The sequence below is a fragment of the Dermacentor albipictus genome, chromosome 4, assembly GCF_038994185.2.
Source record: "Dermacentor albipictus isolate Rhodes 1998 colony chromosome 4, USDA_Dalb.pri_finalv2, whole genome shotgun sequence".
Classification (NCBI taxonomy): Eukaryota; Metazoa; Arthropoda; class Arachnida; order Ixodida; family Ixodidae; genus Dermacentor; species Dermacentor albipictus.
Window position 1 is genome coordinate 8,797,857 of NC_091824.1, and position 18,003 is coordinate 8,815,859.

Consider the following 18,003-nt stretch of genomic DNA (forward strand, 5'->3'; position numbering starts at 1 on the left):
GCAAATAGCAGAAACGATTCAAATTGAAAATGCGTTATAGAATTTCTTTCTATGCCAAACTATAGCTTACAATATAGACTTATCTGCGGTTCTGCTTGTCTTGCAACAGCTATGCGCAATTAGGCAGCCGCACAAATCCTCAGATGACGCTAGCCGAGGCTTTGGCCGACCCAGCCGACCTGTTGGTGGCGCCACCCACCATCCCGTTTCCTATCCAATCCAATCCAATATGCCTGTCGTTCTGTTTACGAGGCGGTCGGGCGTGCGAGCTGCAACGATGTGCTTGTTTCATCGTGTGTTTTTGTGTTTGCTGTAACTAAATATGACTTAGTTCGCGTGCGCATAAGTGCCACAGACAGCTTGTGTCTCGCTGCAAACTCGCCGTGTGCGTGGCGCGCCAGCCAAATGTGGACCAACGATGTTCATGCCGTGGAGTGCGTTCCCTTTGTCTCTGGTTGTCGTGGAAACTTGGGTGGACGTCGCGAAGAAATAATGCGTATTGTTAGCGTGCCACTGCTCCTCCACTATGCACCGGTATGTCTGCTGGGAGTAACATCGAAGCATCGGCAACTTGGAGGGCGCTTTTCGACCGCGTCGTGCCATTCAAAAGGTGAGTAACCGTGCTTGCTAACTACACACGTGTTGTGCGTGCTTCTCGGTGTGGGCATAGGTTGCCTTGCGAACGTAGGAAAGAGAACTCCCACGACAACAGTGAAACCTATGCCGATGCTTCCTGGGTGTCAGAGTTTAGTTGCGCGAATTTATTGCCATAATGCGGAATTGAAAATCTTGATAAGCGTTTTCTTCTGATGAGAAAGATTAAGTTCGGAAATAATCGTGTTCATCATGCGCGCTTGTGCGTGAGCTCCCGCATTTCTGCTGATGTCGCATAATAACGACTCATCTACATCTTGACCGATTCTCACTACAATGACGTTTCCTCGCTTATATATGATTCGACGTTGTAGATAATCTCTGCTTACAAAGTTTTCGATTTAGTAGTAGTATTAGGAGAAAAGAAATGTAAGCAATCACAGCGTGCTACTGGTACAGGTTTGTTTTGAAGGGGTGTTGCCATAACTTTGACGTAACTAAACAATACAAGGGATAGTCACATAAAGTCATTAAAGAAACTCTAGAATCGTTATGTAAACAAACATTCATGTAATGCGCTGCTGCTGCGTGTAAAATTTTGCCTTGTTTAAGGGGTCCCCGTTATCGTGACATTCATCAGTGACTTCGACTTTGTGCTCTGTTGCCACCCTGCACCAGTGCAGGCATTGTTTTCGTGACTGTTTTTACATGCTCCTTGCATGTGTTCACGATGTGATGGTCTTATTCTGCCACAGCTATAAGTTAACACAGAATTCTCTTTGTAGTGGTGAAGCCGTGACCCACAACAGTGTCCACATAACCCGTGGCCATGGCTGCAGCAGCACGGCATGTAATCTGGATGGACATATCAGGTATGCTTTAAGTGTACGTGTTCACAAAAGTGGGCTTCGGTATCATTAGTGGATAAGTGTATCGACATATTACTTAATGAATCTTGCTAAATAGGCTAAATATTTATGCAACTTTATTCCACTTGCTGCTTATTTGTGTTTGTAGACATTATGCACATGTAATCTTGCTCTGTTAAAACTACACCTCGCATGTCCTGACGTTTAGTATTTTTCTCGCATCAATTGCTTGGCTGCAAGTCCATTTTATTTTTGCCTATTATGCAGTATGTTTCATTTTTATTTTGGTTTTATTTGTTTGGAACTGTTTCTTATGCTGTAGCATATATTTCCCTGTTTTCCTTTCTGCTTATGATACACACATGTGCTGTTTTTGTCCATGTAAGAATTCGAAGTGTAGTGTGCCATATATGTCACAGGTCTAAGCACGCAGTATGCATACCATTGTTTAACATTGATATTTACAATTAGGTCTGTTTTGTTCTCAGAATAACTGTCACTGGCAAATACACATTTGATGAACTCGAATTTTTTGAAATGAAATAGGAAGGCCAGTATTCATTGTGCTGCAGTTACTTAAGTGGTGAGGTCTTTTCTGGTAAGCTTTCTATTTTTTCTCTCACTTTCTTCATATTCTTTTCTTTGCAAGCTGCCCCTATTTATGCTGGTAGGCATTGTAGCAGTTGTGAGTGTGTCTAGTGCAGCAATGTCACAGCTAGGTTGCACACACTACAGGATACCAACAGATACCCATCACTGTTTTTGTGCATTTCTGAGAACCAGCTGTGTCCACTCGGCAAAACTTGTAGTGTCTATTTGAATTTGCCAATCAGTTCATGTAACTTTTCAGGACAACATTTACGCAGCTAGGGAAGGGAGACCACGCAACATGACCTTGGCTAACAACTGTTTAAGTTGTTGGAAGGACTAACAAAAATAGCACTCGTTGTGCACCAGTTAAATTGAGGGATGGCAGAAGTTGTAATACAAAGGCATAAAATCATGATAAATGGTGTTTGCATAAAAAGAAGTAAGTGAATCGGCACACACTAATTTCTATCCCTTGTAATCTACAAAGGATGCCTTTCTTCATGCATTGATAATGGGGGCTGCCTGACACTTATTGTTATTTATGTGGTGTGCCTGACTGATTTCTCTTGCCAATTTTCATCCATGGGTGAAAACAGATAAACAATCCTAATCCGGCCTGAAGCCCCATTGCGGATATGTGTGGCCAAGTCGGACGAGCATACTGGTCTTTTGAGTGAAATATGGTGATCTCTTAGGTACATATTTAGGCACCAGCCAGTCTGCACTATGTACATTTGACCACATGTGAAAGGAATACAGTACAGTGCCTCTGACACGTACTGGACAAAGTTGGTGCCACCTTTAACCAAGCAACCCTCGCATGCCTCCTTGCCTTTCTCGATTCAATTTTCAATTCAATCAGTTCATGTAACTTTTCAGGACAAAATTTGCGCAGCGAGGGGTGGGAGACCACACAACATGACTGTTGTGCATATGCTGCCTAATTTATTTTTGCTGGAAATATATGTGCATTGCAATCCACAAGTGAATTGACAAAGGCACCCAGGCATAGGAGGCTTGCTTAGTCAAAGATACCCAAAATTTGTTTTGTATCTCTGAGGGGCAATGTAGGCTATTCTTTTGATCACGTGCATATTTGGTCCAATGTACATTGGGCACGCTGACTAGCCGGTGCCTCAGCATGCGCCTAGGAGAGCACCATAATTCACTCAAAGGACCAGTGTGCTCGTCCCATTTGACCATGCATTGACACGACAAGCTGTGCACTAGATTTAGATTGTTTATCTGTTTCGTTCGCCTATGGTAACCGATTGATACAACAAAATCAGTGAGGAATACCACATCCAAAAATGGGACATGTGTCAGTCAACGCTCATTATGATTGCATGACAAAGAGGAATACTCAATAATGACGTGAGATAGCAACCACCATGCTTATTTATTAAATTATTTTTATGCAAGCTTGTTCATCATGCTTCCACGCATTTGTTTTTCAACTTGTGCCCTCCCTCTGGAAGCAGCGCTCGGGTTTAAATGATAAAAACACCAGACATGGTGGGGTGTATTTCTTGAATTGGATGTATGCCGTCATTCAGGAGGCCAACACATGCATGACATAGTAGGCTTGGAATGTATGAGAACTGTGCCCATAGCTGATGCAAATATTCTGTAACGACTGGCACTTGGATGTCTCTGGGATGCATTGGGTTGCCCGTGCACAAACAGTCCTACGCTCATTTCCAAGCCAAGTAATTAGTGAGATTTTCTCATTCACGCTATCAATCCACAGACACTGCTGTCCTTTGTCAAGTGGAAACCGATATAGCTGAAGTAGTTCACGAAATGTACACACGCCACAGCTGATCCACGTTGCACGTTTTTACAGCCAAGAACAATTTCTGCTTACTGTAGTTACTGCTCCACCCAAAGGCCACACAGTGGTTCCTCAACAACTTTGTGTGAACCGACCCCACATAAATTTTTCACAGAACTATCTATAACATCTCCAGATCGTTCTGCAGCAAGTGATACAGCGTGTATTTCTGTGGTTTATTGCCAAGTTTTGTTAATTTTCTGTGTTTTCTACCATGCAGGGTACACGTACACTTACTTCAAGATGACGACACTCCACCTCAAGAACAGCCTCTCCTCAGTGATAAGTAGCGAGATTAAATGAAAGGAAAATATCACATCCGTAACCAGACTGATACTGTGCTTTCCTTCCATTTAACCTCCTTCTGCATTTAAGGAAGCATTGATATGCCCAATAAATGTTTTTGTTAAATATCTTTCTTTGAGTAATGTCTAACATACAGCATATGTAGGGCCCATGTAAATGTTGACAAAAGTGCTGCATCTTCGCTGGACATACATACATGCATACAGGCTGCATATATCAAGCACCAAAGACAGTCACGCACAGGTAACATATTTAAATAAGGTCTGACTGCCATTGGGGACACATGAGAAAATGTTACCACACGTGGTGGCCAATTTCGTTATAGGAGTAATATGAGCACCAGCAGTCTAATGTATAAGCTAATTAGAGATTCATTCGAAAGACGTGAGAAAGTCACAAGAAAACTGCTTTGGAGCGCACATTAGGAACACATTTCATGCTCACAAGAAAAACACTCGTCAAGAATTCTACAGAAAGACGGTGGCCAATATGTTATAGAATGACATTAGGAATACATCAGAAAATTCCAAAGAAACTCATCAGAAAGTCTAATGGCTTTGATGTCAAAACTCGTCAGACTTTCTTGTGAAACTCATCTCGTATTTTCATAAGGGTACTTGAAAGATTAGTACTACGTGATTTTACAAAACGCGAAGCAAGGTGAGCCGTGGGAACAGAACATGAAATTATAGCCCAAAATGGATTGGGCCGTGCGAACGGAGGCACTTACTGGAACGATTGGTACTATATGATTTCCCAAAGCAAGGGAACACGAAATAATAGCGCAAAAGAGCATGGGTCCTGCGAACGGAGGCGCTTACTTGAAAGATTGGTACTACGTCATTTTCCAAAGGGTGAAGGAAAATGAGCCACGTTAGCAGAACATGACATAATAGCGCCAACGAGAATGGGCCATGCGAACGGAGGAGCTTCTTGAAAGATTGGGACTACGCGATTTTCCAAAGTCCGAAGCAAAGTAAGCCACGCGAGCAGAAAACGAAATAGAAGCGCAAAGCAGAATGGGCCGTGTGAACGGAGGAGCTCACTTGAAAGATTGGTACTACGTAATTTTACAAAAGGTGAAGCAAAGTGAGCCATGCGAACAGAACATGGAATCATAGCGCAAGAGAGAATGGGCCGTGCGAACGGAGTCGCTTACTGGAAACATTGATACTGCGTGGTTTTCGAAAGAGCAAAGCAAAGCGAACGACGGGAGCAGAAGATGAAATAATTGCGCAGAGGAGAATTGGCCGCGTGGATGGAGGAGCCTACTTGAAAGATTGGTACGATGTGATTTTACAATAGGCGAAGCGAAGTGAGCCATGCGAACAGAACATGAAATTTTAGCGCAAAAGAGAATGAGCCGTGCGAATGGATGTGCTTACTTGAAAGATTTATACTACGTGATTTTCCAAAGGCGAAAGCAAAGCAAACCACGCGATGAGAACACAAAATATTAGCTCAAAAGAGAATGGGCCGTGCGAACGGAGCAGCTTCTTGAAAGATTGGTACTACGCGATTTTCCAAAGACCGAAACAAGGTAAGCCGCGCGAGCAGAAAACGAAATAATAGCGCAAAGCATGCAGAATGGGCCGTGCAAACGGAGGCGCTTATTGGAAAGATTGGCCCTACGTGATTTTCCAAAGGGCAAAGCAAAGCGAACCACGCGAGCAGAACGCGAAATAATAGCGCAAAGGAGAATGGGCCGTGCGAACGGAGGAGCTTATTGACAGATTGGTACCACGTGATTTTCGAAAGGGCAAAGGAAAGTGAGTAATGCCAGCACAAAATAAAGAATAGCGCAAAAGACCGTTGGCCGTACGAACGCAGGAGCCTAATTGAAAGATTTGTACTACGTAATTTGACAAAGGGTGAAGCAAAGTGATCCACACGAGCAGAACATCAAATAATAGCGCAGAAGAGTGTGGGCCATGCGAAAGGAGGCGCTTACTGGAAAGATTGGTACTATGTTCTTTTACAAAGGGCGAAACAAAGTGAGCAACACGCGCAGAACATGAAAAAGTAGCAAAAACTAAATGCGAACGGAGGAGCTTACTTGAAAGATTGGTACAGTGAACTCTCAATTGATTGTATTTCAAGGGACCGCAGGGGAGTTACAAGGCTCAAAATGGCTCGGCATTTGTAAACATTGGAAACAATCTTCAGATTATCCAGAAATTCACACACCACGTGCTTTGTGGTGTGACAGATCCACGCTTTGCTCTGGCGGTGTTGTAAGCGCCAGCGATGTTACCATGTTCATGGCCTCCCATATTACATAAATGCTCGTTTTGTGCGGGAGACGTCAGAGGCCATGCCTCGTTGCCTTTCGTATTCCGCGCCGCTTTGCCCCAAGGGCGCTGTAGCGTCCGGGACGTTGCATTGCGGCTGAAGCGGCAGTATGATGAGGGCGGGCATCGGTTGCGCCTACAGTGCAGGGCGCAAAACTTCGTTGAACTGAAGTATTTACTGTTCCGAAATTCGCTTAAGTGAAACATTTTTGCATGGAATCTATAATAAACTGCCGGGGATTGTTAAAAATTTTGTAATTCTGAAATATTCGATAAAGCGACGTTCGTACAACTGAGAGTTCACTGTACAACGTTTTTTCCAAAGGACGAATCAAAATGTGCCACGAGAGAACATCAAATAATGGCGCAAAAGACAATGGGCCCAGCCAAAGGAGGCGCTCACTGGAACGAATGATAATATGTAATTTTACAAATGGCAAAGTAAAGTGAACACACGAGCAGAACACGAAATAGTAGCGCAAAGGAGAATGGGCCATGCGAACGGAGGAACTTACTTGGAAAATTGGTACTACGTTATTTTCCGAAGGGCAAAGCAAAGCGAACCACGCGAGCAGAACATGCAATATTAGCCGCAGAGTAGAATCGGCCGTGCGAACGGAGGAGCTTACTTGAAATATTGCTACTACATGATTTTTCAAAGGGCGAAGCAAAGTGAGCCACAGGAGCAGAACATGGCATAGTAGCGCAAATAACATTTGGTCGTGCGAACTGAGGAGCTAACTTGAAAGATTTGTACTACGTGATCTTACAAAGGGGGAAGCAAAGTGAGCCACGCGAGCAGAACACGAAATAATAGCGCAAAAGAGAATGGGCCGTGCGAGCGGAGGAACTTACTTGAAAGATTGGTACTACAATATTTTCCGAAGGGTGAGCAAAGGCGAGCCATGCGAGCAGAAAATGAAATAAGAGCGCAGAGGAACATTGACCGTGCGAATGGAGGAGCTCACTTGAAACATTGGTACTACGTAATTTTCCAAAGCGCGAAGAAAACTGAGCGCCGCGAGCAGAAAAGGAAATAATAGCGCAAAGGAGAAAGGGCCGTGCAAATGGAGTAGCTTGCTTGAAAGTTTGGTGCTATGGCATTTTGCAAAGGGCGAATCAAAGTGAGCCTCGCAAGCAGAACATTAAATAATAGCGGAGAGGAGAATGGGCCGTGTGAACGGAGGCGCTTTCTTGAAAGATTGGTACTACGTGATTTAACACAGGGCGCATGAAAGTGTGCCACGCGAGCAGAACATGAAATAATAGCGCAATAGTCAATGAGCCGTTCAAACGCAGACGCTTACTTGAAAAATCAATACTATGTGATATTTTAAAAGGCAAAGCAAAGTGAGCCACGCGAGCAGAACACGAAATAATAGCGCAAAACACAATGGGCCGTGCAAACGGAGGAGCTCACTTGAAAGATTGGTGCTATGTGATTTTGCAAAGGGCGAAGCAAAGTGAGCCACACGTGCAGAACATGAAAAAATAGCACGAAAGAGAATGGGCCGTGCGATCAGAGGAGCTTATTTGAAAGTTCGGTAGTATGTGATTTCACAAAGCGCGAATCAAAGTGAACCACGCGAGCAGAACATGAAATAATAGCGCAAAACAGAATGGGCCGGGCGAACGGAGGCGCTTACTGGAAAGATTGGTACTACGTGATTTTACAAAGGGCGAAGCAAAGTGAGCCACTTGAGCAGAAGCTGAAATATTAGCCCAAAGAAAATGGGTCGTGCGAACGGAATAGCTTATGTAAAAGATTGGTTCTACGTGAGTTTACAAAGGGCGAAGCAGAGCGAACCACGCGGGCAGAACATGAAATAATAGCGCAGAGGAGAATGGGCCATGCGAAAGGATCCGATTACTGGAAACACTGATGCTACGTGATTTTGCAAAGGGTGAAGCACAGCGAACCACGCAAGACGAACACGAAATAATAGCGCAAAAGAAAATAGGCATGCGAACGGGGGAGCTCACATGAAAGATTGATACTACGTGATTTTCGAAAGGGCAAAGGAAAGCGAACCACACGAGCAGAACAAGGAATAGTTGCACAAAGGAGAATGGGCCGTGTGAATGGAGGCGCCTACTGGAAAGTGTGATAATACGTGATTTTCTAAAGGGCAAAGGAAAGCGAACCACACGAGCAAAACAACAAATAGTTGCGCAAAGGGGAATGGGCCGTGCGAATGGACGAGCTTATTGAAAGATTGGTAGTACGTGATCTTACAAAGGGCGAAGCAAAGTGACCCACGCGAGCAGAACATGAAATAATTGCCCAGAAAGAAAATGCGCCGTGGGAACGGAGGAGCTTATGTGAAAGATTGGTGCTACGTGATTGTACAAAGGGCGAAGCAAAGTGAGCCCCGCGGGCAGAACATGAAATAATAGCGCAGAGGAGAATGGGCCGTGCGAACGGCGGAGCTTACTTGATAGATTGGTACAACGTAATTTTCCAAAGGGCGAATAAAATTTGCCACACGAGAAGAACATGAAATAATAGCGCAAAGGAGAATGGGCCATGCGAATTTATCCGCTTACTGGAAAGACTGATGCTGCGTGATTTTACAAAGGGTAAAGCACAGCGAACCACGCAAGCCGGGCCGTGCGAATGGAGGAGCCTACTTTAAAGATTGGTACTGCGTGATTTTCCAAAGCGCGAAGCAAAGTCAGCGACGCGAGCCGAACATGAAATAATAGCGGAAAAGGGAATGGGCCGTGAGAACGGGGGGGCTTACTAGAAAGATTGGTACTATATGATTTACAAACGGTGGAGCAAAGTGAGCCAGGCCAGCATAACATGAAATAATAGCTCAAACGGAATGGGCCGTGCAAACGGAGGAACTTGAAAGATTTGTACTGTGATTTTACAAAGGGCGTACCAAAGTATGCCTTGCGCGTAAAAACGAAATATTAGCGCAAAGGCAATGCGCCGTGCGAACTGAGCCGTTTAATTGACAGATTGGCAATACGTGATTTTACAAAGCGCGAATCAAAGTGAGCCATGCGAGGAGAACATGAAATAATAGCGCAAAAGAGAAGGGGCCGTGCGAACGCAGGCACATGCTGGTAAGATTGGTAGAATGTGTTTTTTGAAAGAACGAAGCAAACTGAGCCATACGAGCAGTATATGAAATAGCAGCGCAAAAAACACTGGGCCGTGCGAACGGATGCGCTTACTTGAAAGATTGGTAATACGTGATTTTAAAAAGAGCGAACCAAAGTGAGCCACGCGACCGGAAAATGAAAAAAGAGCGCAAATTTCAATGGGCCGTGCGACCAGAGGCGAGCACTTGAAAGATTTGTAATACGTGATTTTACAAAGGGCGAAGCAAAGTGAGCCAAGCGAGCAGAACATGAAAAAATAGCGCAATGTACAATCGGCCGTGTGAAGAGAGGCGCTTACTTGAAAGACTGGTAATACGTGATTTTACAAAGCGCGAATAAAAGTGAGCCACGCGAGCAGAACATAAAATAATAGCGCAAAAGGGGATGGGTCGTGCGAATAGAGGAGCTTACTTGAAAGATTGGTACTACGTGATTTAGCAAAGGGCTAACCAAAGTGAGCCACGCGAGCAGAACCTGAAATAATAGCGCAAAAGAGAATGGGCCGTGTGAATTGAGGGGCTTACTGGAAAGATTGATGCTACGTGATTTTACAAACGGCAAAGCAAAGCGAACCACGCGAGCAGAACAGGAAATTATAGCCCGAAGGAGAATGGGCCTTGCGAACGGAAGAGCTTACTGTAATGATTTAAAATACGTGATTTTCGAAAGGGCGAAGCCAAGCTAACCACACGAGGAGAACATGAAATATAGCGCAAAAGGAAATGGGTCGTGCGAATGGAGGAGCTTACTTGAAAGATTGGTACTACGTGATTTAGCAAAGGGCTAACCAAAGTGAGCCACGCGAGCAGAACGTGAAATAATAGCGCAAGAGAGAAGGGGTCGTGCGAACAGAAGCGCCTACTGGAAATATTGATACTACGGTATTTTCCAAGTGGCAAAGCAAAGCGTACCACACGTTGAGAACATGAAATAGTAGCGCAAAGGAGAATGAGCCGTGTGAACAGATGAGCGTACTTGAAAGATTGGTAATACGTGATTTTCCAAAGCGCGAAGCAATGCTAACCACACGAGCAGAACATGAAATTGTAGCGCAAAGGCGAACGGGCTGTGCGAGCGGAGGAGCTCACATGAAATAATGGCAATACGTGATTTTCCAAAGAGCGAAGCCAGTGAGCCACGCGAGCAGAAAGTGAAATATTACCGCAAAAGAGAATGGGCCGTGCAAACTGAGGAGTTTACTTGAAAGATTGGTACTACGTTATTTTACAAAGAACGAATCAAAGTGAGCGACGCGAGCACATCATGAAATAATAGCGCAGTAATGAATGGGCCGTGCGATCGGAGGCGCTTACTGTAATGATTTACACTACGTGATCTTCCAATGAGCAAAGCAAAGCGAACCACGCGGGCAGATCATATAATTACAGCGCAAAGCAGTGGGGGCAGGGCTAACGGAGAAGCTTACTTGAATGTTTGGTACTACGTGATTTCTATGGGGCGAAGCAAAGTGAGCCATGCGAGCAGAACATGAAATATAGCGCAAAAACAATGGGCCGTGCGAAGGGATCCATTTACAGAAAAGATTGATGGTAAGTGATTTTACGCAGCGCAAATCATAGCGAACCACGCGAGCAGAAAATGAAATAATAGTCCAAAGGTGAATGGGCTGTGCAAACACAGGAGCCTATTCGAAATATTGTTAATAGGTGATTTTACAAAGAGCGAATTAAAGTGAGCCACGTGACCACAACACGAAATACTAGCGCAAAAGAGAATGGCCTTGCGAACGGAGCTGCATACTGGAAAGATTGGTACTACGTGATTTTCCAAAGGGCAAAGCAAAGCGAATCACGCGGGCAGAACAAGAAGTAATAGTGCAGAGGAGAATGGGCCGTGTGAACGGAAGAACTTACTTGATAGATTGGTACAACGTGATTTTCAAAAGGGCGAAGCAAAGTGAGCCACGCGAGGAGAACATGATAAAATAGCGCAAAAGAGAATGACCCTTGCGAATGGAAGAGGTTATTGGAAAGCCTGGTACTACGTGATTTTCCAAAGGGCAGAAGAAAGCGAACCACACCAGCAGAACATGAAATAATAGCGCAAAAACAAAGGGCCGTGCGAACGGATCCGCTTGCTGGAAAGATTGATGCTACGTAATTTTACAAAATGCAAAGCATAGCGAACAACGCGAGCAGAACACGAAATAATAGTCCAAAGGAGATAAAGCCGTACGAACGGAGGAGTCTACTTGAAAGATTGGTAATACGTGATTTTACAAACAGCGAGTCAAAGTGAGCCACGCGAACACATCATGAAATACTAGCGCAAAAGAGAATAGGCCATGTGAACGGAGGTGCTTAGTTGAAAGATTCGTACTATGTTATTTTACAGAGGGCGAAGCTAAGTGAACCACGCGAACAGAACATGAAATAATAGCGGAAAACAGAATAGGCCGTGCTAACAGAGGAGCTTACTTGAATGATTGGTACTATGTTATTTTACAACGGGCGAAGTAAAGTGAGCTACACGAGTAGAACATGAAATAATAGCGCAAAAGAGAAAGAGCCGTGCGAATGGAGGCGCGTACTGGAATGATTGATAATACGTGATTTTCCAAAGAGCGAAACAAAGTCGGCCACGCGAGCACAACATGAAATAATAGAGCAAAATAGTATAGGCCATGTGAACGGAGAAGCTTAGTTGAAAGATTTTTTATTTGTTATTTTACAGAGGGCCAAGCAAAGTGAACCGCGCGAGCAGAACAGGAAATTATAGCGGAAAAGAGAATACCCAAACAAAAATGCTTCCTTACTTTCTTTAGAACTTTTATCAACATCTTATCAACTTTAGTAACATCCTATTGACTTTTACTTTTTAGTAACGTTTTTCAAAAGAAAGTTGGTTACTTCTTTTCTAACTTCAGTATGTAAAAAGAAAGTTACTAGAAAGTTAAGACACACTATTTTAACTTTTTAGAAACACGATTCAATAGGAAGGTAATAAAAATAATTATGTTCTTAAAGTACATAACCCAAGTTACAAAACATGCATGAATATTATTCAATAAGGTTATAATTATTCAGTGAACATGGCTGGTGCAAGACAGTGTTGTTTCATGAACAGGTGTAACTTTCCACAATTTGCAATCAACTTTCTAGTAACACTGGTTACTACAAAGTCGTTCAAAATGATTTAGTGAAAAATGAACATATAACAGCATCTGAACTATAAATGAATATGCAAAGACTGGCTGCATTAAAAAAATGTTTTTTTTGCACAGTAACTGTTTTCCTAATTTTTAATCAACTTCCTAGTAACAGATGATAGTAGAATGTTCATAGAAAAAAATTGCTTCTAATACCGGACGCTAATAGGAAATATGGTCTCACCAATTCAAGATGTGGGCACGTATTCTCGAAAACACGACAGCTAGTGCCATGGGAAGCGTGTATATGAGCGGTGATCATGAATTTGTTCTCAGTAGGGGTGCGATCTTGTACGTGTTCCAAAATAGAACGGAAGCGGTCCGTTCCACCGAGCCGCACACGGTTGGTCAGTTTGAACGGTGAAGAACGCCATGACGTCAATTGTGAAGTGATATCTGCTGTCAATCATTCCGTGTTGTGTGCTATCGGACGAACGCAACGGAACGGACCGCCAATTTCGCGACGGAAAGAACGGACCGCCTCCGTTCGAGTTTGGAATGCGTACAAGATCGCACCCTAGGTGTCAAAGAAGCTCGTAGGCCATGCACCATCGCACTAGACGGCGCGCTGATCGGCTCGTGTTCGCCAACTAAAGCGGGAGACACACGGTCCGATTTGGTGTCCGATCCGGCGTCTGAAGCGCCGAAACTGCAGCCCGAATCGAGGTGTTTTGCCGTGCCCAAGCGCCGGATCGGACGTCCGGCGGGCGACAAACCGGGCAGATTTTCATCGTTCGACGTGTCCGACAACTGCACCGTCGTCTGGCCGCAGCCATTGGCAGCGCGGCTGGCATGTGACGTTCTCTGACGTTCCCTCCACGGAGGCGGTGCTGGCTTTCCGGTTTCTCGCAGTTATTCTTTTTCCTTGCCTGCTGCAGTTTGTTTCTGACATGAAATAGTTACCAGTTCAGTAAAATTATCTCGAACGTGTGCCTGTTACGCAAACCAGCGCCTTGTACACTAGCACTAAGCTACTGGTGAGATCGGGAGCCGCGACGCGAGGGCATTTCGCGAGCAGACATCACACACCGACCGTATGAGCGAGGCCGCTCGCTTCGCTTGCACGTTTGCCCTTCGCAACGACTGCGTCGAGTAAACCAATTGTATTTAATTACGGCCGACCTAAGTGTACAGTGTTCATTGTTTTGGCAAAAATAAGCACTCTTCGACGAGCTCGGACTGGATCGCAAGCGCCGTCGGCTGCAGCGTCCGCCTAGCTATGCCTACCGGCCCTATCGCTGGCTTTAGTGGAGCCGTCAGTGGACAACGCGCCGTCGTAAAGTGTTCTGTCATTCACAGGGGCATAATTTTAGCGACAGCCTTCGCGTAAAGCGAAGCAGTGTTGTGCAGAGTTGTTTATTTTGCGTTTCTCGACGTGGATATGAACTCAAGCTGGGGAGTTGGATGTGGGCGGAGCTTACGCGCCGCTCATGCCGTAGCATGCAGCGCCGCACGTCGAATTGCACACCGAATCGTGCCGCGTGCGTCTGTATAGCTCGCTCATGGTTCGGCTGAAGTCCCCGTATACACTTTATAGATAAGGAAGCCTACCTAGGCACTGTAAACCCAATGATTGGGGCCTAAATGCCTCTCCGCCTCCTACTACGGCTTCCTTTGAGTGACAGTCTGATCTCGAAGGCCGTGCTTTTGCAACCTGCATGCACATGAAGCAGTTGCGAATCTTGAAGGCAACATCCGCTTAGTTTTTATTATATATACATTTCCTTAAACTTCGTATCACAAAGTACAAAGTACACACTTCTGGACCAAATAAATTTATTAAAAGACTCTATCAAATGTTATTAGGAAAAAACACGCAATTTCTTCATTTAAGATACATTTTTCTAAAAAACCGCAGAGTGGCGCTACTGTAGTATTTGTTTGGTCGACACACCACGTTGGTTGTCGTGAGTGCTCCGTGCAGTGAGGTGGTATTTGAGGTAAATTTTAGAAGTGCCTAGACAAAACGTGCTCCTTGTTGTGTGCAGTGACCATCCCAAACCCTCCGGACTCGTGTAACGCCATTAGTTCGCCGTGTGTTTCGAGCGATCCACCAGTGTCGTCAGTGAGTGCCCTAGTACAGCTCCCGTCCGAACTGCCTTTGTTCTGCCGAGCTGCCTGCTCGCGCTCTCGTGAAAAGTCTGGTACTGGGGCTTCGAATTGTAGTGTTTGGAAGACTGTTGAAGGTTGTGCTTTTGTGGAGCTGGAGTTCATCGGCAGTTCTACAGTGCTTGCGCCAGAGAAACGTCGGTGCTTCTGTACCTGTTAGACGAAGGAGCGTTTGCCAAGTCTTGAAAGGTAAGCAAGTTTGGCGCTTGCGCGCATTCTTGAAGCTTATGATTTACGTAATGAGCATTGTGTAACTAGCTAGAGCAAAGCGCTTTCCTATCGTATGTTAGCCATGTTGCTGTGAACATTTAGCAAGCAATTTCACGAAAGCTTCCTCTGGTGTTACAGCGTACTTGCATTCTGCTACCCGCCTTGATTGCTATGCCTGAATGGGCACACAATTATGAAAACACATTGAAAGTTTGTGTTCGTTCGTCAGTGCGTAATAATTTGAAGACTGCGATTTTGTAGCAATACTTACCCATCGATTCTATATCACTCTTCTCGCCCACCGCTAACGGCCGGCAGCTGCAGTACGTAGCACGGGCCGGGACGTCGGTCAGCCTACTAACGAATAGCGCAAAGGAATACCATCGCTACAAAATCGCGGTCTTTAAATTATTACGCAAATTTTGTGCACAATGAGATGTTATAAACACACCTTGCATGTACATGAAAAAAAGGTTTACAACAGAGATTACATATATGCATGGGCACATATATGTAATATATATATATATGTCAATAAAATACTCGAGCCTCTTTCTGCCTACAGAAAAAGAAGTTATGTCTTCTCGAGGGCATGGCTGCTTGTAATAATGAACCTCTAAGGGAAGGTTTTCTCTAATCCCTATTTTTCATATCTAAATGCTTATGTGGCATGTACAAACTGCTTGCATCCATTTCTCATTGGGATGAGCTGTCTGAAATTTAATTTTCAGTAATAATTGCAATAATTAACTACTTTCACCTGTCTTCTAATGACTAAAGTTCTATGCTTCTACCTTGGCAAACCTTTTGTGAAATTAGTTTGATGAGGCCCAATATACAGGGCTTTCTAAATTGAAGGTATCAGTACCTATTAAAGACTATGCTAACTATGAAAATGCTGCTTGTGTATATTGTTTATTCACTCTGTCAGACAAAATCTTTACACCCAAGTGCAGTCAGTAAATTTAAAAGTGCATGTCTGCAAGGGGAAGTCAGAATTGTATTTGAAGACAATTGCATCTTGTTTGATAGTTCTCGAGCACTTGTGCGCCACTAATCGAGCACAGCTTGGCCCTATACTCGATGAGGCTTGAAGCTTTCAATGTCTGCTGATCACTAAAACAGCACCAGATCTCACTCTGTGTCAAGGGGTGGCACACATTTGCTTAGTTCTAGGCAGATGCATGTCTTTCTTTCGCATTGAAGTTCCCAATACTTTCTAGTCTTACGTAAAAGTACACAGCTCAGTACAATGCATGTATGGTATACGTAAGGCTGCTTTGTTCTTTAAACCGAATCAACAAGAAGCAGCGACTTCGTGTTTGCAAACCTTACCCTACTTCCTAACCATTCCTTGATCAAATGCGTATAAAATGAATCTTTGGTTGTTGTATTGTTTCACAGGTAGACATCGGTGACGGTGTATACGTTGAAAAGGGCCTGCTGAAGAGGCTGTGCCTGGATGCTAACAACTCAGGCTTTCACTTTGCGGAGGGCCTCCTTAAAGCGCCTTTTTCAATAGAAGACGTTGAAGGGAGGTCCTTCTTTGGGCGCCTTTCAAATGCCTTCCACAGAAGGATCCGTTGGATTCCAAGAAGGTCAACACCATAGTAGGTATGTGTGTCACAAAGAAGCATCTTAATATTCTTTGTGCAGTTTTCAACAAAACTCCTTTCATGGCAATTTCAGAGCTATCTTAGGGTATACTCCTTTCTTTCCTGCTAAAATAGCTATTAACCTGATTATAATAGCATATTATAATGCAAGCTTTGCCACCATAACTAGAAAATTGTCATTACTGTTGGCATATCTATTTTTGTGATAGAGGCCCTGGTCATATGAATGCACTGATAATATAATATCCTGACTTGTGGAAAGCTAACATGTTTAGTAACAAGCTCACTTTGACAATGTCAGCCTGCACAACAAAGGCATTTTGTAATCTTGCTGTAGAACGTCCGTAATGCCGGTTCAACTGCTTACATGTTGCTTGTATCATTTCGTGGTTCTTAAGTGCAACATAAAAATCAACTCTTCTATGTACCTGTGCCCAAGCAAAGCTGCAGCATAGTTATAACTGACACCTTGCCTTTCCTAAGATAATTCACACATGAAACTTCCATGTACTAGTCACAATACGAATATCGAAGTACATTAAACTGAAGTTGATTTACAGCTTTTGTTTGTAGATGACAATTGGTATGATAGAGTTTATGTGTCGTGCATCTGTTGGTGTTACGCACATCCATCACGCTCCCAGCTTTAATGCACGAATTCAGTCATTTCATGCATTTTTAGGACATTGCACAAAACAGGTGGAGATGTTTATAGCTCACAGGATTTAAAGCTTGTCTCTTGTGCACTTCCTTTTTAAGAAACAGATGCATGGTGTGTTGCAATGTCACTGTAGCAAAACTAATATATTGCCTTTTTTCTTCTCGTTTCTAGACTACACAACGCAACATTTCAGCCTACTTCCAGGGCAGCTGGAGAACTCGTCCTCCTTACTAGCCCGGGGATATTAAATGGATGTGTTCAAGCACAAATGGAAACCCGTCTTCTTCTGTTGCATGCCACACCTAGCCACTTGGCAATCACTATTCGCCAAAGACAGATAGTTGACAGGATGTTACTAGCAAGTCGTTAGGATATATAAAGGTGGTTAATAAATAGTCATTGCACAGTTTTTAGGAAGCAAATAAAAATTTTATTCAGAGATAATCAAAGCTTACTTTTGCAATATATAATTGCAAAAGTAATTACCTCTGAATAAAATTTTTATGTACTTTCTAAAAACTGTGAAGTGACTATTTATTAACCACCTTTATACATCCTAACGACTTCCTAGTAGCATCCTGTCAACTATCTGTGGCGAATAGTCGACAGGATGTTACTAGCAAGTAGTTAGGATGTATA

At 43.9% G+C, this 18,003-nt stretch overlaps 2 long non-coding RNA genes across 2 annotated transcripts; both read left to right on the forward strand.

Annotated features, from left to right (window-relative positions):
• The first annotated feature begins 260 nt into the window (after window positions 1–260).
• On the forward strand, window positions 261–4,246 carry LOC135910391 (uncharacterized). The gene is made up of 3 exons (XR_010567041.2): window positions 261–610; window positions 1,380–1,466; window positions 4,109–4,246. It is a non-coding gene; the product is annotated as an uncharacterized lncRNA (long non-coding RNA).
• A 12,399-nt stretch (window positions 4,247–16,645) lies between these two features.
• Window positions 16,646–17,633, forward strand: LOC139059586 (uncharacterized). Its single transcript, XR_011514215.1, has 2 exons — window positions 16,646–16,701; window positions 17,536–17,633. It is a non-coding gene; the product is annotated as an uncharacterized lncRNA (long non-coding RNA).
• The last annotated feature ends 370 nt before the right edge of the window (window positions 17,634–18,003 follow it).